Source organism: Amblyomma americanum, chromosome 2 (assembly GCF_052857255.1).
Source record: "Amblyomma americanum isolate KBUSLIRL-KWMA chromosome 2, ASM5285725v1, whole genome shotgun sequence".
In the NCBI taxonomy this organism is placed as follows: Eukaryota; Metazoa; Arthropoda; class Arachnida; order Ixodida; family Ixodidae; genus Amblyomma; species Amblyomma americanum.
In genome coordinates this window covers 10,564,278-10,585,803 of record NC_135498.1, presented here as the reverse complement: position 1 = coordinate 10,585,803, position 21,526 = coordinate 10,564,278, and the positions used below count along the sequence as shown (strand labels likewise).

Here is a 21,526-nt window from a genome sequence, read left to right as displayed (position 1 = left end):
GCCGCGGCGTGCCCAGCGGATCGAATCTTTCGCCAGAGCGGACGGCAACGATCGGCCCGTCAAACCTGCGCAGAATGGAGCAGTAATAAAACAAAAAAAGAAAAGAAAAGTGAGGGCGGAAGGCGGCACCGGCTGTCGTCATATGCGTCGCCGGGCCGTCGATTACGCCGTTATGAGTATCGTGCAGTCGCGATGGCAACGGCCTCCATAAGCCCAACCATCTCCCGAAAGCACTCATGCAGCGCCCAGCCTGCCCGCTCGGGCATCTATATATACACGTATATATGGGCCCCCACTGCATGCATAGGTGCACCACGCGCCCTTCACGTCTGCCGCACCGGCGGTCAATAGTCAATAAGTTTATTGCCCACATTGAGCTGGAACGATTCCTGGCAGAAAGCTGCCCATGCAGCTTGTCTGTTTCCAGGAAACCCTCACATGCAGTAGCATACGAGGCTATAGGAAAATATATGACCGATCACACGCACAATAGACACCTGAAATAAAAACAACCATTTATTTACGGAATACACATCGGTCTTGTTGGATATAAAGAATATATGAACAAAAAATTAGACTATTGTGCACATACACGGATAAAGAATAACGTATTTTAACAAAATGTTGCTGTGTTCCGTTACAGCCTTTAGCACTTTTATGTGTGTTTAGAATATACCATAGTGCGAGAGCGTGGTACACCCCATGTATGAGCACTTAATCTGTGTATGTTAGTACGGCGCGTTTCTGGAGGTGTCAGTGCAGAACTAAGGCACGTGCGGTGGTGGTGGTCAGAGGTGGACATTCGACCTCAAAAATCTGGACCTCACCTCAACCTCAAAAAGAATTTGCCGACCTCACTCAACCTTACCCTCATCAGTTGAGGTTGAGGTCTCCTTAGACGCCCTCACCTCACTTTTCCTGAGGCCACTGCTGACCTCACTCAACCTCACCTCAACCTCAAATTGTGAGGTTCAGGTCGGCTGCTCGACCTCAGAAAACAAACGAAAAACAAAACAAAAAGCGATTAAGAAGTATTTCAGTTAAAAACAATTCTGAGAATCCTGAGAGACAGGAAAGCCAAAATGATGATGGTATTATTTAATAAGGTGTGTTCAGGCCCTATTGATGTGCACGCAATAGGAGAACCATATAATCTGGGATGAACCCTCAGAGAGTATATGCCCTGCGGGCAGGGGTGTCCCTTCCGAAGTTACCACCAGTACGTCGGTAAGTACTTTATATGTGTCAATATTTGGCAACCGCTATTTGGCATACTCGCTCATTCACGCACGAACCGGCGACTGACGAACACAACCCTTCTACACCATGTGCCAGAAATCGGGACGAGGGGGAGGTATTCACGATACTCTTTTAAGGCTTGAGAATAGTTACCGAATATGAAGAAACTGGTCATCGTTGTACATTCCAATGCGACGGTTATGCAGACGGTTATCAGTATATTTCGATTTTCTAGCTTTATCCGGCATAGCGAGGATGCTCTTTTCAGTCCTCTGTATGTTGCCTTCGAAAGCACTTAACAAGCTGCGACTGTAGTACACCAACATAGGCACGTTGTATTCATGTCTGAGTAGAAGCCAGCGGCTTCTTTTATTAATGAGAAAGCATTGGATGGCTCCCTTCCAAGGTCATATCCGAAAAAAAAAGTGTCCGCAAGAAACGGCGCCATGCGACGTCACGAGCCGACGAGTCACGCGACGACGACAGTGGCGCCACATAATTAATTAGTGCTAATTGATATACTTATGTGACGCTAATACTAATTAATATAATTAGTGATGACATTATGCGAATGTGACGTCATACCAGGTCGCGTGACAGCAATGTAATGTGCCAACAAACCTAGTCCCGTGACGACGCTGTAATATGACATCACACCTACTCACGTGACAACGATGCAATTTCTCGTCATACCAGGCCCCCATCTACCCCCTTCCACCCCAATTTCAAGATTCATATGGATCCAACATTACTACACATGCGCGCATGACGCATTACAAAGAGTGCCCACAACCCGGTCCAAATTAATGACATTCGGATTGTCCAGCAGGTAAGCGCGCCAGTTCTTATGTATGGCATACTGCAAAGATCATGCAACGAGACATGCCTTTGAGTCTCGAGATGACGGCGATGATGATGATGTTAACAGTGTATCCTTATGAGCCCGGGGAATTCTGATATACCCCTATCGAATTAAAGGTTGCCAGAATATTGATTAAATATTGTACATTACCCAGCAACCGAAGACATTTACTGTGGAGGAGAATAGGAATACCTGCAGCTAATAATCAAGGATGACGATGTTGGTGTTCCTGAGAGGTCAAGACCCCCCCCCCCCCGTTTCCGTCAGTTCCCTCCAGGTGGCGATGGTAACGGTTTCGAAATTCTGGGAATTCTTCGATGACTCGGTGAACCCGCGGCATTTTGAAAGAAAGGGCTAAGTTACGTCTTCGAACACTGTGCCAACTATTTAAATCACACGGGCCAAAACAACTGGCCTAGAGTGGGCAGCGTGAACCGCTCTCTCTGTCAAGAGCACCATGGTTCTCTGCTCAAACTTCCCCGCATCGAAATCTTTTTCAGAGCCCCCAACCCAGGGGAAAAAGATTAAAAATAACGCCCAAGTACTCATACGCCTCAACAGAATTCTGGGTACCATTTCGTCAACCAGTCTGAGAGAAGCTGCTTTAAGTCAATAGCTTTTTTTCCTTCAAAACTGAACTAATCAATGGTACGCCAGCATCCTCGACGTTTATTACCCACGAGCCCCGCGCGAGAATTCTGCGAAGCCATTTAAGGCGAACGATGGGTCTCTGCAAAATAGTTAAAGGAAAGATAACGCGTAGTGCGTGGTCATCTGCAAGGCAGGTCGCCAACCTAACTGATCCCATACGAGAAAAAAAAGAGAGAATGATTAGAAACATACAAACAAAAATTGCACACTAAAAAGAGAAGCGAACAACAGTGTGCCCCATTAAACGTCATATTAGGAGGTATGAAACAGCGACTAAGCAGCACAGCGCAAGCAGGCAATCTGTTCCATTCACACATCTTCATTAAAAAAAGGAAAAGTAATCAGCTACCACATCAGCATATATTCATTATAGTTTTGCATTTTTTCTCCGCTGCAACACCGCTATATATGCTGGTGCGTTCGCCTCGTGTTGCGGTGTTTCGGCATAATAAGCGAATTTCCGAGAAAGAACAAGGAACCGGAGACCAAAAGAGAGGTTATTCCGAAGGATAAAAAAGTGAAATTATATTTGCATATGCTTGCATTACGGAACGGGAATATACAGAATTGGTGTGAGATTCGAAAAGGGAAGTCACCGATCAAAAGCTTCGACGGTGTTGTACAGGTTTTTCTGGCTTCGTGCTTTTTTAATCAAATCCGCAGGTGTCCTTGGTAGGAACCACCTGAATCGCATTCTCTCGCCTGTGCCGACCACTCCAATTTCTGTTAAATCAGCTTGTAATGTACAGCAGGACCGCCTTTATTCGACTGCAAGGCAAGAGCCATGACATCAGCGCCGGCAACGAGCATGAACACGAAGCAGTCTTGCTTGGGGCCATCCGCGGTGCGACGAATTTATTGCGTGCTTGTTGGACTGAACTTATTTATTTGCAGCATCAAACAAAGCTATTGCGAGTCAACGTGAGTCACGTGCTTTGCGCGCTACAGGGAGTTTGAGCCGACCGGCAGGCAGCCGGGTGCTACGCCAGCGGGGCAAGGGGGAGGGAGAGTGGCGTGCTGAGACAGCAGCACTCCTTCCGGGAAGACCGGAGGGGTGTGTCTTCCTGTAGGCTCGGACTGGACGGACATTACGGCGCAGCACCGGAAGCTAAGAGGGAACTGTGTCATCCTGTTATTTAGACAGGGGAAACCGAACACCGAGTGTCATTGCATGAACACTGCGGTGATGCGCTTCAACTCCGCTTCGGAAGCGGCACTCGTCGGAGTAAGCCGCGGCAACTGCAAAAAGTCTCGACCTCAAAATTTCGACCTCACTCAACCTCAAACTCACGTGTGAGGTTGAGGTCTGATTTGCTGCCCTCACTCACAAAATTTCGAGCCGTCGCCGATCTGACCTCACGACGTGAGGTTGAGGTCGACCTCAGGAGGTCGAAACCTCATGAGGTTGCCCACATCTGGTGGTGGTGAAAAACTTTTTTGATGCTCAAAAAGAGAGCTTGGGAGTCCAAAGACCCCGCTACATGGTCGGTATCCTTAGTCCGTTGTGGAACACGGCGCGAGACAAAAGGAGCGGGGGCGCCCGAAATCCGATCGGCTGATGTATTCCCACGTGCCACACCACCACCACCACGGGATACGCACTACAGGGTTGCCTGGCGCACTGGGAATATGGTTAGACTTCAGTGGAGGCCACATTTCCGGGTAGTGTGCGCAGCTCGGAGCATTTTTGCTAAGGAAAGAAGAATAAAACATTTTCAGTAAAATTGCCATTTCGAGAACTGCGCTCTTAGGCGCTTCGGATGATGGTCGAGGCCTAAGTTGTAACCGAAATATTTTGCGCATGCAATTTTATTTGCCAGAATCAGAACTTATCAAACCTTGGATCTTCAGTTAATCAGTATTAATTGAACAAGCGCGAGCTGAAGACATATCGTAGTGGAAATCAAGAAGAAATCAAGAAGAAATGGACCAGGGCACATGAATACGAATGCAAGATTAACGTAACGAAGTGGATTCCAAGAGTGGGCACGCGCGTAGCAGGGGGCGTAAGAGAGTGAGACTACGCAGTGGATGCGATCGGGAAGTTTGCTGGGATAAGGCGGCCCCAGCTGCCACAGGCCAGTACTATCTGAAGGGATACGGGAGAGGCCTTTGTCCATGTCCAACATTCTTGGACAAAGTTTTGAATATATTATAAAACTGTATGGTACTGGTACAGAAAGATTAAAGGTCCATTCTTCCGATCTGTAGCATTCTTTCGATCTTCCTTTTATAGTGTTTCCGTCGTTCGCATCCAGCACTTAACACTGCCATATAAAATCAATTGGGAACGCTGGTCAAAAGCGTCTGCCGACGAGATATCTGCGGATATATTGATTGTTATAGTGAAATCTTACAATATATGAAAAAAAATTGCGCTCATAAATTATTTCCCGTTAAAAAAGGTTTTTGTCCAGAATTGTTGGGTATGGCAGGGGAAGTTGGTTGTTGATGACGACGATACCGGATTTATTAACATGCTATTCAGAAATAAAACGATAAATTCATCGATGCAGCACTCACTCGACCTTCAGTGATACTTGAGTGTCTCCGCGCAGAATTAACCAACGTATATTTAAATTAAACCTCGTAGCTTAAGCTGAAACGCACTGTACGTGTACAAAACACCACCAAAGAAAAAGCTTTGTTTCCACCCTTGCCCATTTTATTTCTAGTTCTGCCTCGAAGTTTAAAAGGCACCAAACAGGATCATGCTTTAGAGGTAAATCACCAAAAAATAATAAAAAGTATGCCTTTCACTCATAATAGCCGACCGCTTCGTAAAGTGTGATACTGCTTCGACCTGCGCAAACATACAGACATCTCACATCGCCAGGGTTCTCTCCGTATACACCTAAGTGTGTGCGCAAGTGTGAAAGGGCGACGAGAGAGAAAGGAAGGGAGAAAGAGTGAAAGGCTGAGAAAGAAAGCAAGGCTCGCGACCCTCAAGTGTCGCCGGCCGAGAACAGAGATTGCCGCTACACACTGTAATGAAGGTGCCGAGAGGCCCGTAGCAACGTCGTCGCCATTCGCACCCGGTCCCTTTGGAATTGGAAGGAATCAGAGCTGACGACAGAGCTATTACACGCGCGAGTTTTTAGAGAGGCGCAGGATAGGACCACGCGTTCCCAACAGCAAACAGCACTAAAAAAAGAAAGACAGATAGAGACGCGTGCTTTCTCATCTCCCCTTCACGTTTCCCATCAGCTTGACGTCACGGCAGGCGGGATCGGAGACCGTAGTGATGGCCACTTCGCCGAGCGGAAATTGGTTCCCGGAGTGGCTCCTTCGAAGTGGGCACAGACTCATCTCGCAGGGAGCCTGAAACGCTTGGGAGAGACGCGAAGAGTATTCTCCTGCGCTACGCAGATGGGAGAGGTCAACCGAGAAGGCGAAACTGATTTCTCGGAGGTTTCTGAGGAAGTAATCACGGTAAGTGCGGCATAACCACCGAGCTCCGACCAAGAAGCCGGTCGGACCAATGGTGCCTCAAAGTGTTCAAAGAATCTCCGGATTCGGAAAGCTGCCATTGGAAGCTAAACCTGGCAACGTTTAACACAAAAAAAGAGTACGTTCAAAGACAAAGAAAACGTATACAGTGGGCGGCCAAAAGTCATGTATAAGGTGATAAGATTACAAAATTTTCTAGACTCCGCGGCAGGCGGCTGGATTAGTGCAGATTTCTCCTACAGTCGGTGCAATCTACCTGCTTCTGAAGCTGCGGCTCATGGCGATGAGACACTGCATGCGCTCGCTCTTTGATGAGGCGCCGCGATGCCAACACGAAGACAAACGAAATACTACTCCCGGGGTTTTCATTTTTGTTTAAAGCGAAGAATATACGACATTCGCGCCACATCCGGTTCCCCTCCCTCGCCCGTTCCGCTTTCTCCTATTCCTTGCACTTCACGAAAGCAATCAGCTGCTGATATTGCTTGAAGTGGGTGTTTTCGTTGGTCCACGTCAGCCTTAGCCAAGCGACTGCAGAGAGCACTTTCTTGAGCGCTGATTGGTCAGCAGGCGAGTTATGCGGCTAATGAAATCAATCTCCCGCGACGCTCGCCTCAAGAAAAGAGAGCTGTCGTTGTTAAACAATGAAAGTCGCGATGAAGCCCGTCCCATTTCCCACTCGTTTTACGCATTCCGCGCTTGAAACTTAATTACTCCAATTTAAAAGGCTCCATTAATTTTCCTGCTTTAAGCTCGCGAGGAGAAGAGAAGTGCGCACGTCTATTCCGCGCCGAAACACCGCGCAGGGGGAAGGAGTGGGGGGAGGGGGGGGGGGGGGGCGGGGGAGCAAGCGGGAGGCCGCGCTGGATCTCATTAGTGCCCGGCGAATGCGAGCTGGTCGTCATAACGAGCTCGACTTCAACGCGGGCGACAACGCGCGCTGTCGCAATTAAGCGGCGCAGATGTGACAGCACGTGACAAGTTTGGCACGGCGAAGAAATGCGACAAGGGCTCTTGACTGACGGCCTCGTCGTGGGAAGGCGGTCCCGGTGCTAACCTTTTCCGCAGCTGCTGGAAAGTCACAGCTGTATGCAGTGCCTTGCCCGCATCTACTTCATGCTGAAGTTTACTTCATTGCTGCTGGCTACGTTTGTTAAAGTTCACCTTAGTTTTGGAGGAGTTCACCATCAGTCTCTGAGGTGGTGTTAAAAAATTAATTTGATTCCGCTTTCCCATTATTCCCCCTCACCCCCCCCCCCAAAAAAAAATAAAATCATCGTCGTTCGAAAAAAAAATATTCTTGGATTGCGAAAAAAAGCGTTAGCAGCTGTACGGGAAGTAGTTTTCAAACTTAATACGATTTCCAGAGAGATAAAGATAAATTTAATAGGCGGAATTAATCGCATATAGAGGAAATACGAAGGCGAGTTGAAGAGGCCTCACGCTCCAGAAAATTTAATCTCACCCCACTGAAAACAATATGAATTTCATTTCAGATATCTCGAAATTAAAAGTGGCCTGCGTGTGGAATCACCACCAAGTGATTGCAAGAGCGTCCGTCACAGCATACACTTCCGCATACGCAGAGAACAGCACGGCTGCGTTGAGTAACGAAACCTGCGGAGAAAGCACTGCACGCGTTTCTTGTTCACTTTTTGCTGCGCGAGGCAAAGAGAAAAATGTAAGAAATAAATAAATAAAGAAAGAGTTCTCAAAGGCGGCACGTGTGCATTGCGCAACACGCAGGCCCGTCCGACGGGAAGCCGTCGCGCGCGGAATGTGCGGCGCGCTTTCTATGCGCCAGACGCGAGGCCGCTTTTCGTGGGTCGCTCGCGAACCTGTTGAGCATTCCACCGAGACAGACGCGTGGTCGCGCATTCCGAGTGGAGGCCGGGCAGATGATGACGATGACGATCTGTGGCTGTACCCTTCGTATCGGGTGGGTGCAAGCTCTTTCTGCGAGCACGCCACCCTGCGGGCGAAAGTGCAAGGCGCGCGAATGCCTTATGACGGAAGGGAAGACGGTGGACAGATGAAACGCGTTGTGAGGGAGGGGAAGAAGGAGGGAGTGGAAGAAGGGGGGAAAGAGGCGCCATGGTGGAGGGCTCCGGAATAGTTTCGACCATCATGGAGTTGTTCTTTGACCCACTCTGGCATCCCACAGCCATACGGCCACCTTATTATGCATTTCGGCTCCAAAGAAATGCAGCCGTGGAGACTGGAATTCGAACCAGCGACCTCGTTCTGAGCAGCCAAACGTCGTAACCACTAGGCCGCCACGGCGGGGCCGGAACACCACCACTAAGTAGAGGGATGATTTCGGGTGGATGATTTCGCGCAAAATTTGTTTGCAAGTTTCCGAGCAACGGGAGCACCAAATCGAACTGCAGGCGGCCGAGACAGTCAAACAATAACGTACAGTTCGAGGCACCTGTGAGAGGCGCGAAACGAGTTCGCTTATTATGCACGCAGGGGAACAAGCTCAACAAGTCGAGGGGCGTCGAATGGCGGACTTTATGTCCGCATCTGCCAGCTCCTCGTTGTTCTGAACGCGACTCCGCCTGATTGGGGTGACGAGAGCTCGGCCAGCTGTCCATCGGCGGCGCTGCACGTGCTATGCCGAAGGGGGAAAAAACAGTTACGCCCGCCCCTTCGCGTGCGACCGAAGCTGCGGCGCCTGTAATTACGTGTGCTTCGTCCTGAAAGATGCGGCTTGTACTTCAACGGCCCCGAAGAACGCCTTCAATAAAGAACCCTGCCACTAGACCTTGTCGGGGGGGCTCTAGCTGCGAATGTTTTCTGTGTTCCTTTGTTTCAGGTACAGTGATTGCGCAGCCACTCACACGATTCAGTTCACTGCGAAACGGGTTCCTGCTGTCGACACGATGAGGTACTACTTTCTCGCGCGGAATGACCTACGGCTATGTTGCCTCGCTAAACATGTAAAAAATTAAAAAAAAATGGTAGGGGTTTAACTTCGTTAAACCGAGCACACGTGCGAAAGCAGGTGGTGATTCTTCAATTGCAGGAGGCACTTGAGCTCCGCCTTAAGTGCCACATGACGCGATGTATTTTGTGGTTCAATGTCCATATGTATGCAGAATTGCTCATTCTCTACTTAACATTCATAAATGGCGGCGGGTCCTCATGCCGCTACCAGCGCAGTGGGGCAGCGGTTAAGTGACGCACCACTGCGCTGGCAGATGGATGCTCCTGTCACAGCCACCCGTTGGAATTGTGCGACCCAAGTTGTTCAAGACGGTACCCCCCTGAAAACCTGGCGTCTCAAAAAGACTGACAAACATTCACGCTATGCTGCGTAATGCGAGAACCCGCAGCGTTAGCTTTTACGCTACGGTACGTAACACCTTGGAAGCTTGGAAGAACGCAAATATAACCTTAATTCATGAAAAAAGGAGACGCCAAGGACTTGAAAAAATACACACCGATAAGCTTACTGTCCGTTGCTTAGAAGGTATTTATTAAGGTAGGTATTCCGAGGCCTGAATTGGGAACAGTTGGGGATAAGAGTTAATGGAGAATACCTTCAGTTATCTGCGATTCGCTGATGACATTGCCTTGCTGAGTCACTCAGGAGATGAACTGAAAATCGTGATCAATGAGTTAGACATACAGAGCAGTACGGTGGGTCTAAGAGTTAACATGCGGAAAACCAAAGTAATGTTCAACAGTCTAGCAAGGGAACAGCAGCTCACAATTGACAGCGAGGTGCTGCAAGTGGTAAAGGAATACGTCTCCTTAGGGCAGGTAGTGACAGCTGATCCGAATCATGAGAGGGAAATAACTAGAAGGATAAGAATGGGGTGGAGAGCATATGGCAGGTTCTCTCAGATCATGAATAGCAGGTTACAAATATCCCTCAAGAGAAAAGTGCACAACAGCTGTATCTTACCGGTGCTCACCTACGGGGCAGAAACGTGGAGGCTAAAGAAAAGGGTTCAGCTTAAGTTAAGGACAGCGCAGCGAGCCATGGAAAGAAAAATGATAGGCGTAACGTTAAGAGACCGGAAGCGGGCAGATTCGGTGAGGTAACAAACACGGGTTAACGACATCCTAGTCGAAATCAAGAGGAAGAAGTGGGCTTGGGCAAGGCATGTAATGCGAAGGCACGATAACCGCTGGTCCTTGAGAGTAACGAGGTGGGTTCCAAGAGAAGGCGAGCGTAGCAGGGGGCGGCAGAAGGTTAGGTGGGCGGATGAGATGAGGAAGTTTGCAGGCATAGGGTGGGCGCAGCTGGCAAAGGACAGGGTTAATTGGAGAGACATGGGAGAGGCCTTAGTCCTGCAGTGGGAGTAGCCAGGCGGATGATGATGATGATGACGTAACACCACCCCCATCCACACCGTGCCACCAGTGCAGTGCCCTCTTGCATCAAAAATCCGCTATTTCCTTTCCCCTACACCCCTCCTTCCCCCTCACACTCCTTCACTGTGAGGACACCTACGCCAACGTCGTGCATCACGGGTTCCTCCCATTAACATCTGTCGCTGTAAGACGGACAAAGCCTCGCTCGGAGCCACTTTACCGTGCTTGCTTAGGGATGGCTCACTCTTTTTGGAACTCGCTGATGTAAACGTTACAGTGGTGCAGACTCACGAGAAATATTTTATCAATCGGACTCAAAAGTGTGATTTATTCATTCGAACTCAGTTCAACTGGTACAGATAAGCTTGCGGAGGCACGGGATTATCCCCGACCTCCGGTTCGATTGGGCTCAATCAAGTTCACGGGCCTGAAACACCAGCTAGTCGTAATTAATTCGCAGCAGTGCACTACGTCGACTCTAAGGCGAAACGCAAAGGCGCGCGTGTGATGTGGGATATCAGCGCACGTTACAGTACCGCAGGCAGTGGTACAAATTAATCCGGAGCCCTCCACCACGGTGTCCCTCAGAGGCCAGTGTCAGTTCGGGGCGTTAAAGCCCATAACTGATTAATTTATTTCTCTCTTCCTCCGTTATCGCTTTCTAACGGCGCGGTTCAGCTGTCTGCCAACCATGAGTGACAGTGTGCCTTTCTTTTCTTAATGACCACCAAACACTTAACGCCACCTATAAAGAAAGGTCACTTGCGCCCTAACTCTGTCTAATTTTCTCGGACTCAAAAGGGCACTGGCTGAAATTCACTTCTGTAATTGTGAAATGGTAGTGAGGCAGAAAGTTATGTGGGCGGATGAGATTAAGAAGTTTCCGGGGATACGGTGGCCGCAGCTGGCAAAGGACCGGGCAAATTGGAGAGACATGGGAGAGGCCTTTGCCCTTCAGTGGGCGCAGTCAAGCTGATAATGATGTAATGATGAATGGTGGCCGAAAGGTGGACTGCATTTCTGAGAAGAAATTAGTAGAGCGTCATGTCATGCCGTGACCTCCACTCACTCACTCACTCACTCACTCACTCACTCACTCACTCACTCACTCACTCACTCACTCACTCACTCACTCACTCACTCACTCACTCACTCACTCACTCACTCACTCACTCACTCACTCACTCACTCACTCACTCACTCACTCACTCACTCACTCACTCACTCACTGTCGCTCGCTCGCTCACTCACTCACTGTCGCTCGCTCGCTCGCTCGCTCACTCACTCACTCACTCTCATTCACTCTGAAGTGCCTTATCACAGCTTACTAGCATGCACAAAAATGTACAGCACGAGCCAGTTCAAACGGGAGTCCGAATCGAATCCGAGTGAATCGACTGGCATTACCTTAGCGGCCGAGTTCCTCACGCGCTGACAGCTTCCGTAGCGCCGCAGGCATAACGAATGAATGTGCTACACTCAGTGAGTGTGACGTCAGACAACCGCGTCATATTCCGCGAGCGCATTCAGAAACACCGGATGGCGGACGGAAACGAGTCATTGGTAAACAGACGTGCACAAGGAAGCGAAGAGGCGCTTGTATTAGGAAACGTGTGGGGTAACACAATCTGTAGCACTGCTTACCACACTCACTTAAAAACACAGCGCCGGTATAGGGCTGACCCTTTGTGTAGATGCCGCGTTCGTCATTGAGTGACAGCATCCGCGTCGGCCCATTTTTGTTTGCTTTCATACCCGTGGCTTTACGAAGACAAAAAAAAAATGACGAAGTGGTCGGAACGGAAATCATCTCTGTAGTTTTAGGCACTGCACGCGGCCAGATTGTGTACCAAACGCAACGCGCTCCCGCGAGCACGAACCGCAGCGTCTGTACCACAGCATTTACGATGCCATCAGGCACAGAGAACCGCCCGTTCAACCACTCGATATGCAAAGAAATCGCTAAAAAGCGACGCTGCAAAAGCCCTTCGATACTTTCGCGGCAGAACGGGAGAAATTTCCTGGTATTCAGCGTTTAAAGTTCTTACACACTTTAACTCCCCGCGAGTCGATTTTAAGCCGTCATCAACAGCAATATTCCATGAACTACTTTTCTTTTCAATTCTCCCAATGACATGCTTAAATACTGGCTTTTCAGCATGCCATATAACCTTGGACGTCACCCTGGCGCCACATGCTAGGGTTTCTTGTTTTCACTCATTGTTTTCTTGTCCACATTATGGCGCATATAAGCACAGTTCACGGCAGCAAAAAGACACGGTTGCTATTCAACACCTGCGTCTGCGTCAATCTCTTTTTTTCTGGTCAGTGCGTGCGTGCACGAACTGACGTTTACAAATATGGCGAATCAAATACCCTGCTGCAGTCCCGATTAAACACTGCCTTATTTTCGAAGGAATTCTTAGATGCTTATGATTGTCTCTAATGTGCTTGTATGTAGTGTTTCTTACTGATCCGGAGTACCCGAATTCGAACCCGACCGCGGCGGCCGCGTTTCGGTGGTGGCGAAACGCAAAAGGCGCCCGTGTGCTGTGCAATTTCAGGGCACGTAAAAGATCCCCTGGTGGTCGAAACTATTCCGGAGGGCCCCACTACGGCCAAATCTTTCCTCTTTCACTCCTTCCTCTATCCCTTCCCTTAGGGCGTGGTTGAGGTGTTCCCTGAAATGCGAAACAGTGCTGCGTCGTTTCCTTCCCTCAAAAACTACCAATCTGTGTTTCTTTCGCACCTTTGTTGCCTCATGCGAGACGGCAGCGAGTGGAAATGAATTTTAAGTGAGCAAGCGTTTTCCACTCCATCGATACCGCAGGGGGAAGGGGGCTGAAATGTCGAAAGGAAATGGGGAGTAGGGGGGGGGGGGGGGTCACTCAGGCCGCTGCCCGGCTAATAGCAACAATTAGCACAGCCCCTACATCCCCGTCCCCGAGACACAAGCTATTCCAAAACGGCGAACGGATGCGTGGCCACTGCTGCGTAGCCCTGCGGCCGCTACCCACGTAGTCTGGGAGTGCAGCGTGTAGCAAGCCTTTGAGCTCTCAGAACTCCGAAGTGCCGGATACAGCCCCGCAGACTGCCGGCACATGACAGCGCACTTGTCGCTCTACTTTATGCGTCCACCAGGATCGTTTGTGGCGGCCCGAGTACGAGCGAGCCCAGCTTTCTTGGACATCCGTTTTAATTGTGAGGAAACTAAAATATTGTAAGATACTGCTATTCACGTATTGGTGGGAACCTTCCAATGCGTAGCAAAATCTTGCTGTTAAAGTTTGCCCTGAGCTCATAACTGATTTTTTGAAAGTCAAGAGCAGAAAACTATAAGCGTCCCCCTGCAGGAGGGATCTGCGGATATATTGATTGTTATGATGCATTACTGTATACGCTTCGTAACGACCTCGAAATGTAGATCACTACAACGAAACACGCGCGTACCAAACCGTTTCCAAAGCCCCAAGAACACCAGGCTTACTGCTGGGCTGTGTATAGTGACGTGGAGGTCTCGTAGGACCCTATAGGTGGGCGAGGAGGAAACTCCTCCTGGAGCGCCGGCGGCCCTATTCGTTCGGCTGCTCCTGGTACTTGGCGGACATTAACCTACGATCCTTACCAAGAAATCGGGGCAAGCGCTTCTGGTTTCCTTCGATGCCAGCATGAGGCACATTGCTTTAGACATTAAAATATAGTGCGTTGACACCATACGCGACGTAAGAAAGGGGGTGATTGGTCGAGTGGCTGCAGAACAGAACGTGATAGGCCGCTAGGCTTAGCGGCACCGGCCGGGCGCTGTCCCGAATTCGCGGTAATGCGTTTCTCACGCCAGAGTCGGCTGGCGTTCCCCCCTCTGCATGCCGTGTTCACTGGCACCCTCCTAATCTATTTATTGTTCAGCGCAGTGGCCTTCTACAGATGCGCTTCGGTCTTTCTTGCGCGTCGGCACTCGGCGTATATATGTAGTTGCAACTTTTTACTTTTTTTGCCGGGAGCAGCCGTCTGGCAGCGTTTATCTTTGGGTGGGAAAAGAAGGAAAGGAACGGGGAGGGGCGTGCGCAGAGCGTCTCCCATGACCCGTGGGCACCGCGAATCAGTCTGATTCACTCGCGCCAACAGGAGGAGAGGAAGACACATGAGGGTGGAGCAGAGACAGAAGAAAAAGTTAATTGGCCGGTTAGATCGGGCGTAATATACGGTTGGCTATCTGACACACTGGAGGCGGGATAATGGGAGTGAAAGCAAAGCTATAGATGCACGTGAGGAGCTTCCAGTTCGGGTTTTTTTTTTTGCTTAATTCCTTCCATGCAGTCAGTACTGATGCGGATGGTAATGAAGATGACATAATTAATACTGCGGAATCGCCTCAATTTCAGCTCGCGTAATTAAAACTTACGATTTATTCTAACCAAATCTTTGGCTTCGCTATGATCGCGTGTGTTAAGGGCAGCCCGATTGGGCTTACCTTGACTCGCACTCCGCATAACCCGAACAAATTTTCGGTCCTCTGTTCGCCTGCAATAGCAACATTCTCTTTTTAGCAGTTCGCGACGCAAAGCTAGCAAAATTCAAGCCTCTCGGAATTCAAGTGAGTAATTAAGGTGAACCTTCGAAGTAACGGGGTCAGTTAAAAAAAAAAGGGAAATCATCAGCACATATTAAACGGATACGCCGAACAAGCGAAGATGCCCCAATTAAGACAAAATACTGCGATTATCACGGCGGGCGGAAGGCAAGCATGTACTGTAGGTTATGGGATTGTTCCTCTCTGCTCAGAACAAGATTACAAACTCTTGGCCTGCACGATAGGCTGTGATTGTACCGAACGCTGTGACTCGCGTCGTGATTTCAATTTCCTACTACCCTCTTTTCTCCTTCTTATCCCTTCACCCCTTTCCCCCTTTGCAGGGTAGCAAACCGGCATTCTTCCGGTTAACCTCTCTGCCTTTCCTCCTCCTCCTCCTCCTCCTCCTCCTCCTCCGCACGCCCAGACCCAGCGCTTCAGGATATGCACACAAATTGGAGAGCGTGGCAAAAAGTCGGCCCGAGCCGAGAATGCCGCGTTGGATTTTCCTTCCAGTGTTTAAGCCCCGCTACCAGTCGGCGCCAAAGCCCCCCGCGCTCGTCAGCAGCAGCGCGCCAGACCCAATTAAGCCTTTCTTTATTGCGTCTCGTGCTACACTGCCGGAAGGAAACGGAAGAGTACGCCTAAAAAAGGGAGAAGGGAAAATCTCGTTAAGCGCCAGAACCCGCACAATTGGATTCCAGCAGAGGCGCCGCAATATGACAACGCGATGCGCGGATACTGCACCGGCTCCTCTGAGCAACGACGCGACCCCCCAGACCGCTTGACAACGGGCAGGCGGGATTGCAAGCGGTCGGCCAGCGCCAGACTGCCAGCTCGGCCTCCTCTTCGCGCGCCGCAGCGAGCGTTTTATTGAGGCCAGAGGACGATCCGGCGGCGGCTTCCGCTGATCATTTTTTACCTCGACCCCTCCTCCCGAGACGCGAGCGACGGCGATTCGGGAAGGCGAGGAAATGGGGAGGAGATAGAGAATGGGGAGGAGGAGGAGAGGGAAACGGGGACAGTAAGAGACTGATTTCCACGCGGCTTCCCCTTTCCTTTCTTCCGCCGTTTTTATGATGTTTGCCTCGTTTCCCAAATCGCCCTCCTCCTCAGCCTCGAAACGCGCGCCGTTCGTCTTTTCCTGCGTGTCGCGCGCCAGAGTTGCCGGGGCAACGAACGATTGCTGACACGACGAAAAACAACGCGCCGAGCACCCCTATACTTCCTGTACGCGCAGTGGGCACGACGCCAGGTGTTGCCACGCTAATTTCAGTTCGATTTGTCCCGCACACAGTCGCGCATACGAACGTACGTCACAGACGTCGGAGTCAGTGGGCGTCGCGGACAAAACGTTGCGCCATCGACGCCGTAGCACACACGGCAATCCCTGATTCACACTGCTTCGCGTCCCTGCATCCCGTTTCAGCGATTTTTTTTTCTTCTTTTTTGTAGTGATTGGCGACGAAATGGGCCATCTGTAGTAAACTGCGGAGGCTAGCCCTTGCCTCCAGCTTTAGTTATCTGCTAACGCGATCGATACGGTAACTTCAAATACTTCTAAATCTTTCCTGTGTCTAATTGTGGAACCAGCTTGCCGCTGCAGATCGTCGATTAAACCTCGACAGTCTCCAATGAATGAATTATTTCTTTGCTTTATTTTCGAGCAAATGATCGGCACGTTTTTGGACCATCTGTACAACATCATCTACAGAAAACAACACACTAATTAAAAACAATATACTTCGCACTCCTGCCTCCACAGAGGCATTACATATAATGTTCCCACGCCCAAAGGCGGAACCTTGAATAAAATAAAGATCCTACCTCCTGAAAATCAAGCAATAGACCCGTACTATAACTGGGACACATATTATGCTCTCGGTGAACGAAAGAAACACGTCTCCATCCACTGCCACTTCGTTTAGCAGGCTTCGTACCAGGACAAATATTACGCTGAACCAACGAGAAAGAAATAATAAAAAATGAGGGCCCCCGCCCGTGTTCGAACCAGGCGAGCTTTTTCGCCTCACGGAAAACATGGTCACAATCTGAACGTTGGCCGATGTGCCTAAGTATTATCCCGAATTGTCAGAGGTTTCACTGGAAACTTGGCGGCATCGAGAATGAGTTCTTCTGTTTTGCCTTTTTTAGTTCGCATATACCTCGGAGCTCATTGGGTTGTTCCAGCAATGAGTACTGCAGGGCAGCGCTAGTTCCGATAAAGAATAACGAAAAATGTCATATACTGAAACATGCAGTTCAAACCTAATAGTAAAATACCGGCCCAGCCGTGTGATGAAGAAATGCCGTGAGTGAAAACGAAATCTACGAGACGGCCAGTTGCGGTTCATTTCGTCTTCCCCCTCATTTACTCAATGCTACTAGATACTACCGCCCTAAATAAATGCGACAGCATGAATATGAAGGACAATGACGCCACTACAATTGAACACGCGGTAGTTCGCGCGCAGTGTGACGACACAAACCAGTTCTAGGCATTTCGATAACGATGTGTGGTGCCTAGTTGTCCGCTCAGATATAGCGTGTAAACAAGAAGAAAAATGGCCACTTTTATAATCAGAACAGGCGAAAAAGAGCTGTCTTTGCAAGAGACCTGCGAATATGTTAATCGCGTTAGTAACCCTTTGTCGGCATGGTAAGCCTCTCTAAATGACCTCTGTCAACCTAATCCTACTGTGATCAAGGCTAAGAAAATCGGTTTTTGACTCCGGCGTCGCATTGCCGTTGAACGAGGCGTGAGTCAATGAATGAGTCACACAGCCACCGAGGCCCGCGTCGAGGAAACAAAGGTTTCTTCTTTTCTGCGCCTTCCCGACACTGCAGAGCACTGACCGGACAGCCAGGTGGGCCGGCGTAAGAAGGTGCACTTACGTAAGCACGCTCGGTCGGTCTTGTTCCAAATCGACGTATACAGAACACGCGGTGCGTCTATGCGCAAACAAACACCCATTCGACGCGCTTCAGCAGGGGACGACTCCCCGAAACAATATGAGCCCAAAGGCAACAGAGGCGCTGGCGCACAGCACGCTTCGAATCAAACGAATCAACGGATCGGGGCCAGCGTCGCCGTCTCGCACACATCCTACTCGCACAGCCCCACAAGAACGCTGGCGTTAGCACCGCCTCCGCCGCTCTATTTTTACGCCCCGTACGAAAAGAAGCGAGCTGCCCAGACGGCAGCGCTCTAGGGGCGCAAGTATAGCGGTCACGGCGACGTTGCACGGACACACTCACGTGAAAGCAGTCTGGCCGAGAGTGGTGGCTCTTGTGGCGACCGACGTCGTTGTCGTGAGCTTAGCGACGCCGGCATGTTGGCTCTGGTTGGGCGCGATCGATTCGCTGCGCCGCTGCCGTTGTTTCGAGGAGCAGCCCGCCTGGGGTCGTCTGCTAGCCGCTCCGCTCGAACCGAGAAACCGCACGGACGCGAGAGGACGGTCAACTTTGCATTGCGCAACGGCGCCCCGAGTTTGGAGATTCGCGATGTTCGAGAAGACGCTGGAGATGATCGGCGCGGGAAGATCAAGTGCATCGTATATGCGGAAGGCATTTGCGTTTTCTTCCCGACAATAAAGGGAGCAAGCACACCACACATGATGGATGCTCAATGAAGGCTGAATTTACTTCGATAATCTGATACAAAATAAACATCTCTTCCATGCGACTGCTCTAACTGAAAATTTTCTTTCACTCAAAGTTCGCGCCATGAAGTGCGCGTTTAGTAATTTCCGCCAACGTGGAGCATGTTAGAGGGTAAAGTAAAACCAGTAACTGCTAGCTGTAGAAGTGATGACAGCGACATGAGCCCCGAACAGAGCAAGTGGAGGACGCGGTACGGGCGAACCGCTCCGTCATTTTCCACAGCGGCGGCGTCAAGTCATGTCTAGATCGTGAAAACGCTCAAGAAGACGGGGACACAGAAAGAGGAGGAGTGTGTGTCCGTCTCTTTCGGTGTCCCTGTCTTCTTGAGCGTTTTCACGATCTAAGCGTCCTTTTCCCTTATGCGTTGCCGTGTTTACCATACAGAATGATCCATTCCATTCAACTCATCACGCTATGCATGACCAATTGATGAATGAGCATCCGAAATACTCATCATACTTGGGGGATTCCCCTAAACATTTGCCCAATACTTGTTCTCATAAAGTATTCATCATGTGTAAAATTGAATAAACTATCAATGAACGGTCAGCGTTCAGTGAAAACCCGCAAGGAGGATTAACGACGTATCTGACACCATCCCAACACATAGTTTTTCTTGTTTGCGATTTACCACTCGCGGGCGGCGTATATAAGGCAGCATTGGAGCCCAGGTATGACACTGCGAACATATTAGCGACACAGCAGCACTGTTGCACGGATATCCCTATAGCAGCATTGCAACTGCAGGAATGTTCGTTTTTTTTCTCTCTCTGATATCACACAATGTTCAGTTCCCCGCTGAAGCAACAGCAAACATGTAAATTTTGCTATGAGCTATACACTTCTCCCCCTTACATATCTTATCGGGCTGCCGAATGAAAAATGTTCATTGCAAAAACCAGGAACAGAAAATCTCTCCCTGCCCTCGCAGCTGTGTGGCTAACTCTACTGACTATTTAGCACACCAGATAGCTTTAGCAAAGAGCATAAAATTAAACATTACGACTACACCAAGAGTAAACACTACGGGGAGAAGGTGGGGTCTCTAATAAAGCCGATCTAGTGGCTAATGAAGTTTTCGTGGTGTCTCAGTTGCTTTGGTGCTCGGCCGCTGGTCCAAAGGTCATGGGTTCGATCACTGCCCCGGTGGGCGTATTTCGATTGAGACAAAGAATAAAAAGAAACCACGGGGGGTATAGCTTGGGCTATCAAAAATTGTCGTGCGATAGCACGGATAGCCCGGGTTTTTCATGGTTTATGTTGACTTTCTATGGTTCTGCTTGATTTGGACTGGCTTACCTTAGGTGATATATCATTTGATGCAAGTCTGCGTGATATTGCATCAATTTAGACTTGTACTGCAGTAAAATGCGCATTCTCTACATTAATAGATCTCTGGGAGTCCCCATACTGCGCCTGGCGCAGTGGTGCAGCGGTTACGCGATGCGCCACTGTCCCGCGATGGCAGGTGCTGCCACCGGTGGGGCTTGTGAGAACCAGGTTGCTCTTCCCGAGCAACCTCTCGCGAGTAATCGTTAACTGAACAGCCACAGTGGGCAGTTCGATAACAAACCGGTGGTCAGGTTGTGGTGACGTCACAAGTTCATGTCAGCTGGGTCGCTCACCTGCCACCCAGGCGGTTGGCACCCAGCCCTTTTAGGTCACGGAGCGGACGGACAGACAACGGGACAACGATGGGAAGGTTGCCACCTGCCCACTGCGGCAGGTGGGCCACCTGTCAGAAGCAGGCTTTAGACAGACAACGTCCTTTCGGCGGAGTGAAAGCCCTATAGTGCTAGCGCGCTATCTCGTGCTTGGCTCATGATAGCGTCAGTCGCTTATGTGCCAAAAAACTCAACACGACACAACGTCCGTGTGCTGTTGCGATGTCAGCGTACGTTAAAGAGGCTCAGATGTTCTAACTTATTAATCCACAGCCTTCCACTACGGCGTCGCTCATGGCCTGTGTGTCGCTTCGGGAAGTTAGAACCCACAATTCACAATCCATTCTTCCCTCCACACTTCGCGTCTTTACACGAAATCATCATCATCATCGTCAGCCTGACTACACCCACTGCAGGGTAAAAGCCTCTCCCATGTCTCTCCAATTAACACTCTCCTTTGGACAGTTCAAATGAAGAATTTTCTTGAGCACCTTTGCGACAATTTTCAGTAAATGCTTCACTTGGCTTCAAATCTACTGGCTTCGGTGTCGACCGAATTAACAAAACACGACACCGCCGTTGCAAGACGAGTGAACCCGAAAGGAGGTCGGCGACCGAGTCCAAGCGCGTAACGCGATTCTCTGAAATTATTATTCGAGCCAGAGTTAATTCATTTCCGCGGGAGATAAATGCCTTTCACAAGGCGTCGACGTCGCCGTACAGTTTAGGCCGACGAGCGCCGCTATCGGGAAGATTCGAGCCCGGTCCTACGCATCGCGCTGTTGTCATAAGGGGAAAAAATCGTAAATATTCTGTACACCGTGGTTGTTCAAATAGAGCATTACAGCTAGCAATACTTGCATTCGACCCTGACGCGTAAGTGTAATAAGTATTCTTTTATTAAGGTATGATGATTTATGGTTTATGGTTTATAGGGGTTTAACGTCCCAGAGCGACTAAGGCTATGAGGGACGCCGTAGTGAAGGGCTCCGGAAATTTAGACCACCTGGGGTTCTTTAACGAGCGCTGATTTTTTTTTCGTTTTTCGTTTTCAAAAAAGGTTTCAGCCGGAGAGCCGCCGCTCTTCACAGAGATCGGCAT

General features: G+C 49.7%; 1 protein-coding gene across 1 annotated transcript in view; it reads right to left on the bottom strand.

Moving 5' to 3' along the window:
- Positions 1–18,644, bottom strand: part of LOC144120551 (solute carrier family 35 member G1-like) — a 44,045-nt gene extending 25,401 nt beyond the window's left edge. The window contains exon 1 of the mRNA XM_077653082.1: positions 18,357–18,644. The gene's annotated coding sequence lies outside the window, so the exon portion shown is untranslated. The remainder of the gene's footprint in view (positions 1–18,356) is intronic.
- Between the last annotated feature and the right edge of the window lie 2,882 nt (positions 18,645–21,526).